This window comes from Poecilia formosa, unplaced genomic scaffold, assembly GCF_000485575.1.
Source record: "Poecilia formosa unplaced genomic scaffold, Poecilia_formosa-5.1.2 Scaffold106, whole genome shotgun sequence".
Taxonomy (NCBI): domain Eukaryota; kingdom Metazoa; phylum Chordata; class Actinopteri; order Cyprinodontiformes; family Poeciliidae; genus Poecilia; species Poecilia formosa.
The window spans coordinates 1,244,339-1,263,231 of NW_006800045.1; the positions used below are offsets into that span (position 1 = coordinate 1,244,339).

General features: G+C 37.0%; 1 long non-coding RNA gene across 1 annotated transcript in view; it reads left to right on the top strand.

Annotated features, from left to right (window-relative positions):
- The window catches only part of LOC107837035 (uncharacterized), a 19,980-nt gene extending 1,660 nt beyond the window's left edge, over positions 1–18,320 (top strand). The window contains exons 2-5 of the long non-coding RNA XR_001663010.1: positions 5,013–5,019; positions 12,094–12,099; positions 12,216–12,220; positions 18,310–18,320. This is a non-coding gene — a long non-coding RNA (uncharacterized LOC107837035). The remainder of the gene's footprint in view (positions 1–5,012; positions 5,020–12,093; positions 12,100–12,215; positions 12,221–18,309) is intronic.
- The last annotated feature ends 573 nt before the right edge of the window (positions 18,321–18,893 follow it).

The window sequence follows — 18,893 nt, forward strand, 5'->3', positions numbered from 1 at the left end:
GCTGGCAGCTGTAATGGTAGCTGATATTTGACGTAATCGGGGTTCAGGCCTTATAACACAATAAGATAAAGTTAAGAAAAATTCAGTGATTTTTGTATAGCCCCAATTTTCTTTTTTTCTTTTTATTTAGTTTTTATAAACCGATGTTTCTCCACTGTGGGAGATCCAGGTCTGGGTTTGACAGTTCTGTTGTAAATGTAAACTTTGTCTCCTTATATCCCCACATCCACATATTACACTAGAGTTACTTATGTGCTTAACCTACAATTGGATGTGTTCTGCAATGCTGTCCTCCATATTGTTTTTCTCCTTGATTTTTATTTTACATCACTTAAAAAATATTTAGTGATGTAATTAGGTGCATTTCTTACAGTGTGGGTCACTGTAAGAATAGCATCAGCATTGCTGCAAGTAAATCCTAAATACACATGAAAATGATAACGGGATCATAACAGAAGTTTGTTTTCTGCTTTATGTCTTGGACCTGCTCTTATAGAAGTATACTGGCTCTTAGCAAATATGTAGAATACTAGCAGGAAATATTTTGGAATACTATTGAAGTTAAGGACACTTGTACTAATGGTTGGCACACATTTCTAAATGTCAGTAGATTTTACCACTGCTTTCAGAACTGATTGACTAAATCTGTTGCACTTATGCACAACACTTTTATTGTTTTAAAACCTCGCTGCTTGGTGCACAGTGATCTTTCTCTCTCTCTCTCTGTGTGTGTGTGTGTGTGTGTGTGTGTGTGTGTGTGTGTGTGTGTGTGTGTGTGTGTGTGAGAGAGAGAGCGCCTAAATTACTGCTCATTTGTGAAGGCACTGCTGCAATCCTTTGATCTACAGTGGTACGACAGAGAGCGGTTTGCAGTCAGAGTCATTATACAACAAAGTGTTTTTTCTCCTAATATTTTCTAACAACACATGTGAACACACAGATACAATTTTATCTCTTGTAAACACAAACACAGGAACACAGCCGTCTTCCCTGCCACCAGGGGTTGAGTCGGTGTTTGATGTGAGAGGAGGCGAGTTATTACAGTTTGAAATGTCAATGGTGCTGGCAGGTACAGGCTTGTGTGTGTAAATAATTCTAAACATGATTCTTATAAGCCGACTGTGTGTGTTAGGTGGGGGCAACTTCATCTCTGCTTCCTATTTTAAGATGGGAACTACACCACACCACTTGGAGTTTCTGGAAAAACAAACATATTTTTGTCTTCTGGGGACAAAAAAAGCAGAAACTATTCGAGGTTCATGATATTAACATTTGAAAAGCTTAAACAACAGTTTTTTGAGGTACAGCATATTCTCAATCTGCTTCCATTTCAAAACTTGAAAGATGCCTGTCAGTACTTCCACCTGAAACCATTACATTTGTCTTTCTTGTAGCCCTGGGAGTTTAAGTCATAACTCTATATTTGGAGAGTGGGACTGCCACAACAAGTGCAAGAGCTGTAAACTTTTTTTTACTGAAGTTTGTTGCAACAAAACATTTGAGTTCAAATATAATAATTTGTTGGATGTCAAAGAAATTTTGCACATCAAGAAAGAGCAGCCTCATAGTAAATGGTTAAATATTGATGTGTAATGGTTTGACTTAAAACATTCGGGCAAAGTGAGCATCACTTCTAAAAGTCTCCATTTTGTAGAGTCCGTCAGACTGTTTCTGTCGAATTTTAACCCCTCAGAAAAATTCCCTTTTAACAGCTACAGGAGGCTTTTATTACCGTTACTGATCAGGCTTTTTCAACCCATTTGCATGTGCACCAGTGCATCCGAAAGAGGAGCATAGGAACACGTTCACACACTAATTCTTGGCCACAGATGGCCAATCTTTCTATTTTTTTTATTCCATAAAAAAGGGGTATTGATGAGCTTTTCATTTGCATAATACATTAAAAATTAAATGTAATGGCTTCTGAACCAGCAGTCAAACACTTCATTTTAAAAACCAGGGAATAAATTATGTTTTTAATGCGTTCAGCATTTACAGTCCTGTCATACCTTCTTTAATGGGAAAGTTGACTTGGGAAACTTCTGGGTAGAGTTAAGTGGAACTTTTTTTAAAAACCTTTTGTTCAGTCATTAAATACAAAACATTACATTTTAGTAATGAAAAAAAATGTGGGAGAATGATTTTCTTGTCATCTCAATTTCTTTTTAGAAATTACTTGAAAAACATGGGAAAAAGCCCTCTGACAGTGAAGCCTGATTTGAATAAAATTCAGGATAAAAATGTGATGAATGAGCTCATGCTGTGCAAGATGCAGTAACAGCTTTTTGTTACTGCAGATGTAAAGGCAACATGTAGATGTTACTGTTACATCTATATTATTATAACTACTGCATCTTGAATAATAAACAAACCAATGGCACCTTCAATACCCTTCACTTTAAACAGTCGTTGGTAATTACCAAGATGAACTCAAAGAAACTTGGATCAGGTTGCTGAAAAATTAATTAGTATTATGCAATGTGTTCATTTTTAAATAGGTTTGTTAGCAATATTCATTGACAGAATAACCTTTTGTTTAGTCTGTTGATGGTTGCCCTTTTCCACAAGATACTAATCCAAAGATTTACATTTTAGCATTGATGCATCAAAAAGGGAAAAACCTTTTACATGAGGTCCAATGTTTGAATATTGATCCACTGGGAAAAAAAAGTTTTGCATTTTTGAAAATTCATAAAATGAGTCACAAGGATACATGAAGCATAATGAATGGAAGAGGGAAAAAAATATCAGACTCGGTGAAAGGGATTGAAAAACTAGAAGTGGAGGAAACGGTGGAAAATAGGTTAATTGGTTTAAGGAAAAGAGCTCAGTTTCCTGTGTTTTCCTGTTTCTGGATAATTTCTTTGAGTCTAATGTTTTGCCTTTTCCTCCCTTGGTGACACCTGCTTCATGTTTGTCTCATCTTTCTGTTTTGGCACCTTTCTGTCTCTTGTCATCTCTTAATAAATGCAAGCCTCAGTAACGCAGATTCCCACTGGAGACCTGAAATGGGCAGACATGCAGCGCTGCACACCCACTCATGCATGCACACGTCAAACATTCGCCACACAGAAAGGAGAAGACTAACGTCTTTCCAAAGATGAATGAAGGTGATGAAAGCAACTGGACGGTTGTGAGGACAATGGAATGATGGAGGAAGTTGAGACAATGCAATAATTTCCAAGTGTCACAACCTCAGATTTTCAGCAGTAGGTTTTCTTTTCACCAACAGTTTTTTTTTTCACCAACTCATTGACAATAGGTTTGAATAGGTTTTGTGAAGTTGTTAGCTTGAAAAATTTTCCATAGCACAAAATGATATAAACATGTAAAAACTGCTTTACTGAAAATCCATTGATGCGTATTTGCGTTATCGTAGACCAAAGTCCAGTGAGGTAGCGTCAAGAAATTGGAGATTTTCACTTGGAGAACCACTGGATCAGGGGTGGCCAAGTCCAGTCCTCGAGAGCCACCATCCTGCAAGTTTTAGAAGTATCCTTACTCCAACACACCGGGATCAGCTCTACAGAGGCCTGATAACAAGCCATTCATTTGATTCAGGTGTGTTAAAGCAGGGATGCATCTGAAAGTTGCAGGATGGTAGCTCTCAAGGACTGGACTTGGCCACCCCTGCACTGGATGATGAGAATCATGATTTTCAAAATAATCGTTAAAGGCAAGAAGATTTTAAAATGATCTCCTGAATCTTAATTTATCTCCTACCAATACATTTGCTTTACCTCAGACCAACTAGACGAAATGCTCGCATCTTTTCCAAGTTTTTAAAGACCAGAAAGCATTGCCCATTGTGATGAATGGGGAGAATTCACTGTATCAAAGAACTGGCCCATCCACAACCCAACCACCTGACCCCAGCTTTGCTTCATCTGGATAAATTAAAAGCTGCCTCCAAGCTAACATGCTGGAGGTAATATGGACAGCATCTTTACCAAAAAGGCTAAACCAGCAAAATGGACATCCCTTATTACAGCTTTCTAAACTCCTACCAAATAGCAGAATTCCTCACTCCATTTCCAAAGACTTCCAGGCACTCTGCGAAAGAAGCTCATTCCATTTGGACTTCCTGATAGTAATCAATTACACTAGTCCAGCCTTGAAGCAACAAAGACAAGGGCCGGCTTTCTAGTGCCAAACTTGCACAGTAAATGTTTAAAATTTTGGCAATATTCCGCATGTGAAATAAGGAAATTCTAGAAACTTGTTTAATATGGGGGTTTACATCACTGCGCATTGATAAAACTGTATTGTCAATGCGCAGTTTTTTGTGTGTTGGTATCACAAAAATAATACCAAGGTGCTTTATTTTATCACCTTAAGCCAATTTGATGCCATCAAGATTAAACGATTGACTAAGCAATTTATTTTTCAAAGAATATAGTCCAAAGACAACTTCTGTCTGGAGGGGTAACCAAAGTCGGTCCTGGAGGTCCGGCATCCTGCATGTTTTAGTTCTCTCCCTAGTGGTAGTAACAACCTTTTCAGCATGTCAGTGTTCTGCTTAGTCCTCTAATGAGCCACCATTTGATGCAGGTGTGCTAAACCAGGGAGAGAACTAAAACAATGCTGGCCCTCCAGGACCGACTTTGGACACCCCTGGTCTAGAGCCACAGATTTTTATGTCTTAAAGAATCTGAAGTCGACTTTGCTGACTGGATTCACCAGGATTTATGAATAAATAAAGTTGAGTATAATCAGTATAGCAGTGGAAATTTATCCCTTGTTGTCTGATGAATTTATGTTTTGGGTTGGTCTGTCTGATCACTGTAGGCTTATGTTTTCTTTTATTCAGACAAACATTAAAGTGAAATTATTTCTACAAATGGCCTCTGAGCTTAGCTTGTTTTTATGTCTTTATCTTCCACTGAATCTCAATTTAATCATCGCTCAGTCCCCCGAGCTAGTGTGTCAGTGGTTTAATGTAGCATGGAGGCCAACGCTTGGAACAGTTTAACACAGATTTAATGCAAAGTGTTTAGTAGTGTATGGGAAAGAGTCCAGGTCGATAGCACATACTGTTTCTTTAAACATCATTTAACCCAAGAGTCCTGATGCTGCTCTCAGACCTGAAATTGGTTCTCTTGGGATTGGCAAAAAATCTATCAAGCAATGATTGGATCCATTCTTGTCTTCGCCTTTTAAAGGTCTCGTCATGCTCCGAGTGACATTCTCGATCCACGCATGTTTGTCAAGTTGTCCCTTTCCTCTTTTGGTATTCAGCATTCAGCAGTGACTCTAGGTCCTGATATCTCCGGATTCGGTGTGAGAACAGTTGTGATGAGAGTCTCAAATTAGATCCTAGTTATTAAAATCTCAAGTAGCATAAAACATCTTTAGCAAATACAGCAGTACATATGCAGGAACGGTATGAGTCACACAATGTGTTATCTAATGGCATAAGTTGCATTGAATGTCTTTCTTTTGAACAACAATGAACTAAACCTATTATAAGTCCAGAGGTGTAAAGGTCTAACTTCAAATAAGATGAGGAACAACAAAGAGCAGAACTCTTCATTTATATTCCTGAGTCTAGAAGTCGTGTTTTGGCCTGGTAAGTCTTTAAAGTAATTTATTTTAGTCCTTGTGCATTTTCAGGAATGTTTGTTGTGGCTAAAGCAAATTAAAGCAACTTAATGAATTTTGTTTTGGTATAAAAAGTCGTCTTATTCAGAGATTAACTCATAAAAAACATGGCAAAAACCAAAATAAAAATGCCGGGCACTTTACTGCTAAAAGCCTCTTTTAAAAAAAAAAAAAACTTTTTCCCCTGTTTTCTTGATCCAAAAAGAAAACTTACTAAAGAAACCACACTTACTGATGTTTAATATAAAATTACCAATGAAAGGTGATGTTTGTCTTGCTAATTATTTCAGTATGCGCCTAATATGGACTATAACAGTTACATGTGACTTTATGGGCTCAAATTCCAGTCATAAATATTTTTATTTAATCAGACTGCTTTGTTGTGAGCTGAGTTTTATAACCTTGTAAAATAAATAGCTGAGAAGTTTATCTCTGTGTGCTTTTCCTTAGATAATTTGTGTGGAAGAAAATATTTGCATTTGTAAAAAATAATTACACAACGTTTTACAGATACAAACCCAAAAGCAGGATGTAAAATTAAACGCTTAAGTTCTCTTGCTTGTATGTGAATTTCATCTTGCAATTGTGACCAGGATTTTCTCTGTTTCCGGTGATTGGTCATGTCGATCACTAAATGAACAGTTCAGATTTCAGATGGGTTTGGTAGTAATGGGGTCTGACAGTAGGACGACTCGGATATCCAACTGTTTGAAGTCGATCCTCCTCCACTTGAAAAGTTTTAATGATTTGCTTCAACGGTGGTTTTACTCCTGAGATGTTGGTTTTAAAAACCCGGTGAAGCAACAGGAAGCCCCAGACCTCTCCCCAAACCAGGCTGCTCCAGGCTTATTTCTGTAGGGATACGGTGCATCTCTCATTATTGGCTCTTGTAATTTGAAAGTCCTTGAAGATTATAAAAAGTTTGTTCTTGTTTTCAGGAACAAGATATACACTGCTCAAAAAAATAAAGGGAACACTCAAATAACACATCCTAGATCTGAATGAATGAAATATTCTCATTGAATACTTTGTTCTGTACAAAGTTGAATGTGCTGACAACAAAATCACACAAAAATCATCAATGGAAATCAAATTTATTAACCAATGGAGGCCTGGATTTGGAGCCACACACAAAATTAAAGTGAAATGTTCCCTTTATTTTTTTGAGCAGTATAGTTTAAGCTGAAAGAACGAACGACATGCTGTTTTTGTGTAGCCCATATTTTTAGTGCAAACATTTTTTCTTAGGTCTATTTTCTACAACAATTTCTTTTCTAGGGATGTCAAGAATATCCGTACATGTCTGTGACTTTCTGTGTCCCTTCAAATTAAAAGCATGCCATTTTCCATACTTTGCTTTTTGACCGAAGCACAGCACCAAGAACCAGAACTGCTTTATTAGATCTGGATTCCAAACTGCTGCTTTCTGTTCATCAATCAGGAAGAAACCTGAAACTTATCGTCATAGCAATGGATGCATGAAGAATTTAAAATGTCCAACTGCATATCTGCCAGAAATTACACTTCTAGAAGCGCTTGGAATATCTTTTTTAATCGATTTGTTGACTGCTTTTTGGATTTGACTCGAGGAATGGCTAATATGATGAGAAATATTTAACAAGTTGCATGTTTATTTCATTTGTTTGACCTGTCTTGTGTTATTGATGCTGCTAGAAACATTTCATTGCGCATGGCTTTTATTATAGTTGTGCAGCACTTTGACACTTTTGTTCATAAAGTAAAGCATAATTAAAGTACTCGCACACAGGCCTTGGTTTTTTGTTTTCTTCTTTCCTCTCCATTTTCTTAGCTTTTTGTTTCCAAAAACTGAGGTTTATTATATGCTGATATTTTTAGAAAACCTTTTCCTTCCCCTATTGTATCTTTGAATAAAACAAATCCCTCAATTTCCTGTTCACTCAAATGAAAAAAAGTTTATTTTTGGCCTCTCAATTTGTGACTTTCTGCCGGTTTTGAAAGCGGGTGCTGCGGGTCTTAGACGTTTTAATGCAAACTTCTCAAATATTGCCTGCAGAATAACTGTTTTTTATTTCCAAGGTTTCTTTTGAGTGTGGAACTGAGAGCGAGTCTGCTATTGAAGTGGGACTGAATGACGCTTTTAGGCCTGGATGATGCAGACAGCCAAAAATATGCCATTTTGAACAGCTTGATTTAGGTGTTTTTGTGAATATAATAAGAATGTGCTCAATATTTTTCTGCTTTTCACTCAACTAAAATTGACACTCAATAAGCATGTGGCTACAAAATTGACCACAATTCTGGTTACTCATTTAAAAAGAACAAAATTTGAAAGTGGAACAGTTTTCTTCTTTCCTGGTATTTCCTGGTGTTGCTGGTATTTGTATTCAATATCTAGGTGTGCTTAATCTTTAAAGTTTCATTTGTACTTTTTTTTTCTGCATCTATTTTCTGCATTTAAAAAGCTCAGCATATAATAACCTTAATTTTAGCTCACTTAGAGCATTTCCAAAACTATACTTTGCTTTGGTGAGAAAGAGGTGATTCAAACTGAGACTAATGGTGGTTATTTATAAGGTTAAAAGTGTGTAAAATGTTTGTTTACCAACATTTTCCAGTGTAAGTATTTTTCTAAGAAACGTTGAGCTTAATTTAGACGGGGACCTGCGATAATGAGCTAAAATGACAGGGTGGTGGTTAGGAAAAAAGATGAAAAGGCCAAGAAGACATTAACTGAGGAATGTGGAGGTGAAAAAAGGTGAGCTGCAGCAGGGATGGAAGAGATGAAAGAGACGATGGACAGAACATCAGATAACATGGAATAAATCAGCCATAAAAGACGACAGGAAGATAAAAGAGGAGATGAACATGGCTCAGGCGTCTTGTTGGTGATTTGCTCTGTCAGTCAAACTCATCTCAGAGTCCAGGCCTTTGAAATTGTTCCAAACGGCTCAAGGCCCCTAACTGGCCAACACTCTCAGCTTTTATAGGGATAAAAATCAAACATCCTTTTATATTCCTGCTTTTTATACTGGTCATTTTATTTACAGAGACTTTCTCCACAGTGTTGCCTATAAACAGATAAATGGCCTGTAAGATGAGCGATTAGACTTAACTGAGAGTACATTTCGGTTAGAACTCGTCCTCTTTCATTTCTCTTTTCTTTTATTTACCCCCCAAACAACACGGGTATATCTCTTTAAATTTAATTTCAATTCAGTTTTCTTATGTCCAAGCTTTTATTATAATTAAATTTTTAATTTGGAAGACCACAACTGTAAGTAAATGCTTTTTTTAATGCATTACAACCAGGTAAAGATTGTATAAAAGCATTACTGGAAACACTGCTTTTATTGCTTCATGTTTTTCCTTTTGAAATTGCATCTATTAACCCTGGAATTCCAACCATTTAAGCCAAACTAAGTAGAAATATTATCAAACAATGACTTGTCTCTGTGTAATCTTAAAATAACTTTTTTCTTTGTCTTTTTTTATTAATGTCTAGGTGTCCTTCTTTCTTTTTCATAATTTTATCTTATAACAGCAGACTTTTGATACAAGCTTTATCCCAAACATAGAGAGAAGCTTAATGGAAATTTTAATCACTTCAGGCATCGTGGCTCATTTTCTTTGAGATTCTCCATTTTGTGCCTTCAAAAGAAACCTTTTAATGTTCAGGTGCAACTACTGCAGAATATTCTGAACAGTCTTAGGCAATCTGTGTCATGACAATTTCATAATATATTGGAATTCTGATCAATCTTAATTGACCAATCAACTGATTGTGTGTGGTTTTTTCTGTAGGTAGATATATTCTACTTTTGTTCAGCACATCTTAGTAAATCCATAGCTGTAGATGAAGAGTAAACCTGTGACTGAATTTGAATTTTCTGGTGGAAAATGTTTTTCTTACCGTTTTTAAGTATTCTGGAAGCTAAGCTTGCATTGGTTCGCCTTTTAACTGAAGATCTTTATTATTCCTGAAAGATTTAAGTCCAAATTAAGTGGACTTAATTAGTAACAGGACACTTCTCTGTGAAAGATCAATTACTGAACTAAATGTTAAAAATAAAAGGCAAAATTCAAGAGAAAATGTAAGCAGAGCAATATAAAGTCTGGCTGATTTGATGTAAAATTCTGGATTGAGATGTTTGCACATTATAAAATGAGCAGTGTTTGAAAAATCAGTTTCATTCCAATCACACACTTAGTTAATTTTAGTGACAAAGCAAGCTAAATATTTGTTTTTATTCAACAGTGGAAGAAACTATTTTTTTGTGTTATACACTGAAAACCATGTATTCAAACGTCTTAGAAGTGCGGCCTGCCCACGCAGCTGCTCTACCTCCGAGGGCATTTTGAGGTTTTAGTCTGACTGAAGACGGCCGTTCAGGTTAACAGAATTCTGTACGCCGAGTAAAAAAGCTGCAATCCAGTCCTTCAGCCTTAACATGGGCAACGTAGCTGAGAGGAACAGAAAGGCACTATGACACTTGTGCAGGGAAGGATTTTTAGGAGCAACCTGAGAGAGAAAGTGGTGCAAAGTAGTGGCAGTAACATCTGCTGCCAAAAATAGACATTTTTGTTTTTACCTTTTCAAAAAGAAAGCATTATTTTCCCATCCAATGCTACTTTTGACTTTAAAAATGTAACTATTTATCTGCAAATCTATATGTTTTTGTAATGCACCTTTTTTAGATTTCTGAATATATATTTTCTAGTTAGCCTTTTGTTTTCCTTCTCTTTTTACTCTGGGACTTTTTTTTTGACTCGTCTTTTGTTTTTCTTTTAACTCTGACAGCTGTTTTTTTGTCACATTTTTTCTTTGACATATAGATTATATACTCTGAAATATATGCACAGCTAAAAGGCTGAAATCTGCTGTACTTCAGTTTTTCTATTTATTCCTATATTCTCATTTTTGGAGCTGAACTTGTTCGTAACATGTTAGTTTTCTTTTCCTCAGTCAGATTCCACCAATTTATTTAAAATGTAATCTCCTTCTCCAATGCAAATGTTCTCTCTCGAATGGCCTGCCATTCAGCGCTTGACCACAATAGTTTCAGCCTTTGGATTACTGTTGTGGGGCTTGCAATGCCCTCATATGATCAGCCATCTGGGGCTAGCTGCCTTTTAACTCCGAGTTAGCCACTACCCAGTAGGTTTGGTTCAGAATGCTAAGCTGCAAAAAATACTAATCCCCAACCACTGGCCATTGTTTTACTCTGACTGCATCGGCACTAAAAGCAGGCTAATTGATGTTGCCGCCTGCTTATCAAAGCCTCTGTGAGGACAAGGATGACCATCATCTGTCTGTGTGTAGAACTGGCCAAAATGTCTGCAGGAACTTTTCAGGTCTAAAACGATCCATTCCTGGAAGTAATCAAGCACCAAAAGCAATGGCGCTTTATGCATTTAAACCTACAAGTATAACCTACGTTTTGTTTGCTTTCTGAGCCGCATATTAACATATTATCTCTTTGAATTAATAGTTTTATTCATTATACCATGAATTTTTCACTTCCATTCAGCAGTGACATGAATTGAGGACATTGGATTTGAAATAAATGAATGACTGTTTTTTATGTCAGCCTGCAGCTCAGACAAAACCATTGATAACTCTGCATTCAGACAAACAATGAAGGTAGCTCTGACATGCAAACACACTCCCTTAACTTAACACTAGCTACAGATAAATGGCTCCCATGATGGCAACTTGATGGTGTGATAATTAAACACGATTATTTTCACCCTGCATCAGCAAACAATGTTTGTGTAAGGATTTATTTGTGTGTGTGTGTGTGTGTGTACCAGCATGTATTAGTGTGGTTCATTAATCAGGCCGTAACTCAGATATTTTTGCTGTTTTTTGCTGCTGACATAGTTTGTGTGTTTGAAAGATGGTGAGTCACAGGCATAGATGGTTTGGTCTTGGACATGAGGACAGAGATTTAACCCATTAAACAGTTTTTTGTTGTGTTTGATGGTGGACTTTAGATGAAACTTAAACTATTTGTGAATATGCATTGATCAAAGTAGAAAACTGACTGGACTCTGCTTTGTATCATGTAAAAAAGAATGACTAAGTTATCCCACAGTCATTTCTCTTCCATAACAAAATAAAACTAACAACTTCTGATTATGTCAAAAACAAATTCATAACTGGGATCTTTTCAGAATTTGAATGAAAAGATCAAAATCTGATGTTTTTCTCCATCAGATTTGACTGGTAACATTTTCAGCTGCTGCTGTCTATCACACTATATGAAATGAACCAAACCCTTTGAGCAACCTGTTCCCCTCCTCGCCTGTGGGGGTGCTGCAACAAGTGAAGGAAACAATGCACTCGGTGTTTCCGAAGAAGACACCGAGTGCAACTTCCTTCTTAATGGCATGTAAAAAAGCACCAGACATGAGTTTGTTTTGGTGCTTCCTGCTTTTGGAGCGATCTCCGGTCCGCTTGGCGTTCATATACTTTTGAACCCAGAGTTCACTTCAACCCAGACTGAGGAGATCAGAGTTAAATTACACATTCTCACCTCTCTAAATGAACTGGACTTTCTAGGCAAACAAACTGGAGTTCAATGAATGAGGACAAAACACTAACATCGTGTGAATAACTTCACTTCTTGAAGCCAGTGTTTTCAGGTGGATTCTGAAATTTCGTCAGAAAGCTGAATATCCCTGACTTTTTGTGAGTAGTGTCCTGCAATGTGTTGCATCTTATTTCAGCAGCGAGAGATTTAGTCCTTTTTTCTTTCTTCAAATATCATATTTGATGGAATTACAGCAGAAAAGCTTTTATGTGATATCAGATGGTGTTTGTATTTGAGCATAGTTATACTGTGTGCTTAAAAACGACTAAAGTTTGATCGCACAGAGAGATGGGAGATAATAGGATAAGATTTCTTGCTGAAGCATCTTGTTTCTGACACTTTGACTGTGTGAAGATGCCACACAGGTAATCAGGAGGGGGTAACCAAGAGTCACCTGGTGAAAACATTCTGCACGTGTCTCTGTGGAAAAAAGGCAGAGTGTAACTAATACACTTAGGATGTTTGAAGAAAATCATATTCAGAGTAGAAGATTTAATCCAAACCTGACACAATATGCTTTCTAAGACACCAACACACACTTGCATACTTGCAGTATGCAAATGGCAGACAGACTTCTTAAATGGCAAATGTTTACCAAGATGAAAGGTTTGGCTTATTTTCCCCTTTCTAAGAGGATCTGAGCCAAAATGAGCGACTGCCAGCAAATTTCTCTATAAGCTTTTGCATGTGTGAGGCGGCAGATCTGGCTTCTTTGTACCTTTACACTTACTTGGCAGGTCTTCAGATGGTAGTGTGCATTTCTGGTCCATGTCACTGCTGTGACAATGACAACTTTGCACTCACATGTGAACCGAATAAGTAAACATAATTTTCCATGTTTTTTTCTCCTCACCTTGCTGCCTTAGGTTTAGCCCTTAAGATGCTTTTCTTTCTCTCCTCTTTAGCCTGAATAAGAAAGGCATGTGAACTCAATTTGGAAAGGATTTGTTTCTTGAAATCTTACCAACTTTAAATCAATTGAAACTTCCAACAAAAAAAAACTTAGCCTGGTTGGATATTTCCTAACACATGACACAGAAAAGAAGCTTTAAAAAGGTGCATGTTCTGTTTGAAGCCAGATGTAACAGAATGTGCAACCTTGGTCATCAGTATGGCCATCAGTCTTTAAGGGAATACTTGGTTAGAAATCAATGAAAGCTGGCTCAACACAGCGTTGCACCTTTGTTGCATCATGTGTGATTGAAGTGTTAAAATAAAAAAAGGAATGGTTGCTCGGTGAATTTGTCCTTAACCTGCACTAATGGTGAGAAAACTCCATTGAAATATAAGTTTTTACCCTTTTTAAAAAAATTATATTATAGATGCTCTTCTACAGTAAAATATATACTTAACTGGTATAAAATTCAGCCCAACCTTTAATTTCTTTACAATATTGAACATATATTAATACAAGGCTAAAATACATTGTTCATGTTAATTCTCAGTCATTTTCTTCTAGATTTAAGGTTTTAAATAGAAAAAGAATAATCTGGTATTGCCAGCTTTTAAAATGATTAAAAAACATTGTGCATGTTGAAAAACTGCTGTTCCTTGTTCCATCATCTGAAACCCAAAATTAGTTGTTTATAATGATGACATAATTAAATATTTATTTGTACTGCACATTTCAGCAACAAGGCAGTTAATGAACATGTTCTGATCCAAAATGTACAAACTAATACCAGACCAAAAGCAGGAGACCTTGTGACGATGCTGGTTGTAGACGGTAACACCGGGTTTCATCACAGTCAGATGTTTGCTGTACCGACAGGAGATGTCAGGACACTCAGTGAGGAGGAAGGCAATAAAACTATGCATAAATCAAATTAGTGTACAGCATATTTTAAGATCTTCTGCTTGTGTAGGAAAAGAAGTTTGTTTTCCTGAAAAAAATGATAAAGGAAATACAAATTGTCATGGAAAGGAGTGATTTTTGTTTGTTTGTTTTTAGTCAGTTTCCAGCATTCCTGTGACAAAGCATGGACAACCAGCTGTTAGAGTGTGAAGTGTAAAAGAAAATGAATGCACTTAAACACAATAAAATAAGTAAGCAGGAGAACAGTGAGTACACAATGTCAGATGAAAAATCCTCAAAATACACTTCAGTATCCCATCTGTTAAATTACACAAAGAAAACATTAAATGCAAATTAAAGCTCAGACCTAAGGAAACACACAGAAACGGAGACAAGCGGCACAAATGTTCCACCCCCACCCCAAAAAGGAAACCATTGTTAGGCAGACAAAAGTCAGAGCCTTTGAGGATGGCTTAAGGACAACAGCGCGCACACACACACACACACACACAAACACACACCAACCCACTTTAACCCGTGGAGGATAAATGCAGCTTAGCACAGTCAGAGTGTTGGGGGGTCAGCTGTCCCTTAGCGTGGTGGACACACGCTTCGCTGACACAATATCCCTTCGATGACATCATGTAATGGATGCTGCAGGCACACTTTACAGCTTAGAGCTGCCTTATTTAACCGCTCACACTAAGCTCCTTTGTGGTGACCAAAAAGAGCAGTATAGGGTAAAACCAGCAGGAAACGTCCTGTTTCGATGATAGCCCAACAATAGCCCCATGCTTAAAAGATTAGACGGTCATGACGCACTGCAGACAAATCTAAGTAGAGAATTTTCTTTCTTTCTCCCCACCCCAATCCCTGTTCACTCTTTTTGTTCTAACAATTATCCTTTTTGAGATTTAGTTCCTCTAAATGCTTACATGTTCCAATGCTAGGCTTTACAGCAAGATCTTGGGCTATGAGCTAAGCTAAAATCATTGAGGGGGCTGTGGCAAGAAATGTCACTGTTTTCCCTCAAGGGTTTTTGGCCTTTTAAAAAAAACACATACAAAAGAGACAACTTGGACTATTGTTTCCTCTGTGAGCTCATGAGGCTTAAACTCCAGCTGTGCGTGAGAAGCATGGAAGTCGAGAAGTGATGACTCTTCGCGTTTATAAGATGACTATTGTTTGGCGTAAGCTTTCTCGCTCTTGTTGGGAATGCCATCCTGTTGTCTGTCTGCTCTTTCCTCTGAAGAAGTCCTCATTAATTCAGCATTGAAGAGTCAAAGTATTTAACCACAGACCAGCTCCCCTGTGAAATCTGTTTAAGGAACTGTATGCCTGTGAATTTGGACTAAAACCTAGTCACAGTATTGTTTTCTCCTAGTTGATCTTAAGGCTTGATTCCTTCCTGTGGTGGGATTTGTGTGACATCTCCCATAGCAGGACGATTACAACTGTCACTGGATGTCAGGACTGTCTATTTTCTATAACACATATTCAAGAATATCTATTATCTTAAAATGCGGCAACGATGTTGTTTGATGAAAGAAAAACAATGCTTGTTTTGAAGGTGTTTAGAAACCTGAGAGCACTGCTCAATCTTCAAAATGAAGAAACAGTAAAGCACGGCTGCACTCCTAACAAGATATGGCATTTTGACAAGTAAACTATTAATCCACATATCTGGGCTTAATGAAAGAAGAGCAGAAAGATTGTGATATCTGAAGGAAAATCGGAAGAAATCTTATTTTCAATTTGCCAAAAGCCACAGGAGAGAGACGGCAAATGTGTCAAAAGGTACTGCAGTCATATGAGTCAATTTACATGTAAAATGCCATCTGTTGCAGAAAATTAGCACTTCACATCACCCTAAGCACATCGTGTTGGTTACTGCTTTAACTGTGTAAATGCTTTCTTTTCAGCAGGGATGGGGAATCCAGATCGATGGAAATAAATACAGAACAAGCCTGAAAGATTTGAAATGGGGAGAGGTTCACCTTCCAGCAGGGCAGCAGCCCTGAACAAAACACCTAAAATGTCCCATACAGAGTCCAAACCTAAATCCAAAGGTCTGTGGTCAGACTTTAAAATTGATGCAGTGAACTTCAGCTACTTTGTAAAATGATGGGCATAAATTTAACTCTGTAGATATGCAAATGTGGTATGTACCTCAAAGGACTTGCAGGTGTAATTGCAGTGAAAGGTGTCTCTACAAAGTGTGGACCCGGAGGGACTGAATGCAAATGGGCCTTTCAGATTTTCATCTGGAAGGAATTGTGAAAAGCAGGTGTCATTTTCTTAGCCTTTGCACTATTTCAGTTTTGATCTCTCAAGTAAAATCCCAATAAAATTTGTGTTGCCCAATATTTTTTTTGCCTTGTGATTGTGAGAATGACATGGTAGTGATTTTTGTCATATTCTCTGAAAAATATTTAATTATCTTTAAACATGTTTGAGTGAAAATTAAACCAAAAATAGTAACTAGCAATAGTAAAGTATCTGAAAACAAAATGAGTCAGACTAAATGGTCAACACCTTACCATGAAATTTATGAGGTGACAAAATCTTTGAAAAACTAAATGACAAAATGTTTGTGAATGTATACTTGGTCAAATTTAGTAGTCAGAACACCACCATTTATAAATGCACATTGGCTCTGCACTGCCATAATTATGTTTTCAAACATGACCGCTAACGAGTTCTGGAGTTTGCAGGATTTCTTTGCCAAACAAGAAATATTCAAATGTGGCAGAGAAGTTTAGAAGAAAAAAAGATTATGAATAAAAATGCTAAACAAATAGCTGTTTACAGAGCATCATGATAGATGAGGCTCCCTGGTGGCTTTGTTTTCATATCGTTAACGCAGATTAGAGGACAGATGGAGGACAAATCCAATGTATGGAGAATATATGTCAGCAGAAAGCCTACGGTTACTTTTTGCTGGGTTTTATTGTGGACATACTGTTATTTATCTTATCTGAGCTGCACTGCAGCTTTAAATGCATTAAGTATTGTCACTTTTTTTAGTTTTCAATTGTTTCAAGATCCTAATGATTAAACATCAGGGAGGTTTCTTGAATTTGAGACTTTGATTGCTGTGTAAGTGCTGCATAAAGCCGTTCTGTTTTTGTAGCTAGCATGCCTGCTGCAGGCTGCAGAACCAGTTATGTTGCTTGTCTAAACTCTGCCAGGGTCTTGGAGTGGAACCAAATATCAAATTCTCACTCATAATAAGAAAAGGAGGCTAGTGCTGTGAAGACGAGCTCTCAGTGGAGCTGTCCTCATAAACAACATATTTAGGAAAGCTGCCATGTTTATTTACCAGAGCAGAAAGAAACCAGTTGGTTTCAGTTGTCCTTAATTCTGTTTGGTTTTAAACGTGTAAAATGAGAGCGACAAACTTCAACATTAAATATTTGTCAACTTAATTAGCATATTATTTCATATTACAGACAGGAACACATATTAGAAGCCACCATCACAAACCACAATTAGATGTACATTACACCAGATTCATTCTAAGGCCAAGCAGCTTTTACACAGTATTCACTGGGGATTAAAGACACAGTGAGCAGAAAGGAGCTTAAGACTTCAACTATACACAAGAAGGATTTACTATATTTAATCAGGAAAAGTAATTTGCCATTATAACCCTGACATTTAACATCAACTGGTGACTCTGGTGGTCTATAAAAGAAACATGAATCACGTCTCTTAAAAATACCTAAATTGCCCACTGCTCATTCCCAGCTAGAAATATTTTCTTAAGCAGTGTATGTAATAAAGATTGCATTTTTTCTCATCACTTGTTGAAACAGATGCAAGTTTTTTTGTTACGTGTCAAAATAATGATATTATTTGATCGGTTACTCCTCATGAGCAACGGAGCCGCTTTGCTTAAAGACAACTTTTCAAATCTACATTTGGAATAAAATGAACAATTAAAAAATATTGACTTCCTGGTCTTTGAGTCATTCGGTTAATTATTTGTCTTGGATGCTTTGATACGTGTATTTCTCATCATCTCATGATGCCATCAAGGTTATAAAGTGCAACAAACACCCCTGCAGCATGCTTATGTCACCTTTCTACTGTACAGATTGTTTTTATGCTGTAAAAGGCCCATCTGGGGATGTGCACTGTAAACTAGCTAAGGCTATAAATGTTAGTGTTCCTGGTACTTAATATTTATCCCCATTCAAATGAACAAGAGAGGACTGTGTTTTCAGGCTTGAACTTCTTCCAAATGAAACATGATCCTTTAATCTGATAAAATGTCAGACATTAGAAATTAAGACATGTTGTTTAACTTAATTAGGAAATGTAGAGCTAGAGGAGAGATGCTTTTTCTCTAGCCTTAGCGGATGAACCGTACTTCTGTCTACAGACACACAAACACATCTCTTGTCAAGTCTTTCCTTTGGAGGGGAGATGAATGTTACAGAAAGCATCAAAAGCTTGAAAAACAGGCTTCATCTATTTGTATGCCTGAGAAAGAATGAGCAGCGTTAACTTCATTTGTCATTTGAAAGAACAGCATCAATCAGATTGAGGTTCTGGATTAAGTTGCACAAAATTCAGACAAAACATAATCTGGGAAATGTCAACATTATGCACACAATTTAGTTTTCCTTACAGTAAACATATAAATATTTTCCCTTTTTTTAATATAAAACTTTCAGATTCAAGGACATCTTGTTTGTTTACAGCAGAAGATGAAAACCTTCTGTGCAGCAGTAGATGGAAAAATTCCTTATAGTTTCAATATGGAGCATTGTATGTAGATTTACTCCATCTAATGAGCATCGTCACGTCTGTTCTTAGCTCCTGCCTGTTGTGCATTGGTTCCTGTTGTTGGCATCCTGGATGTATAAAAAATCCTATTTGCATTTCAGTCAACGCTGGGATGATCAGGGAACCGT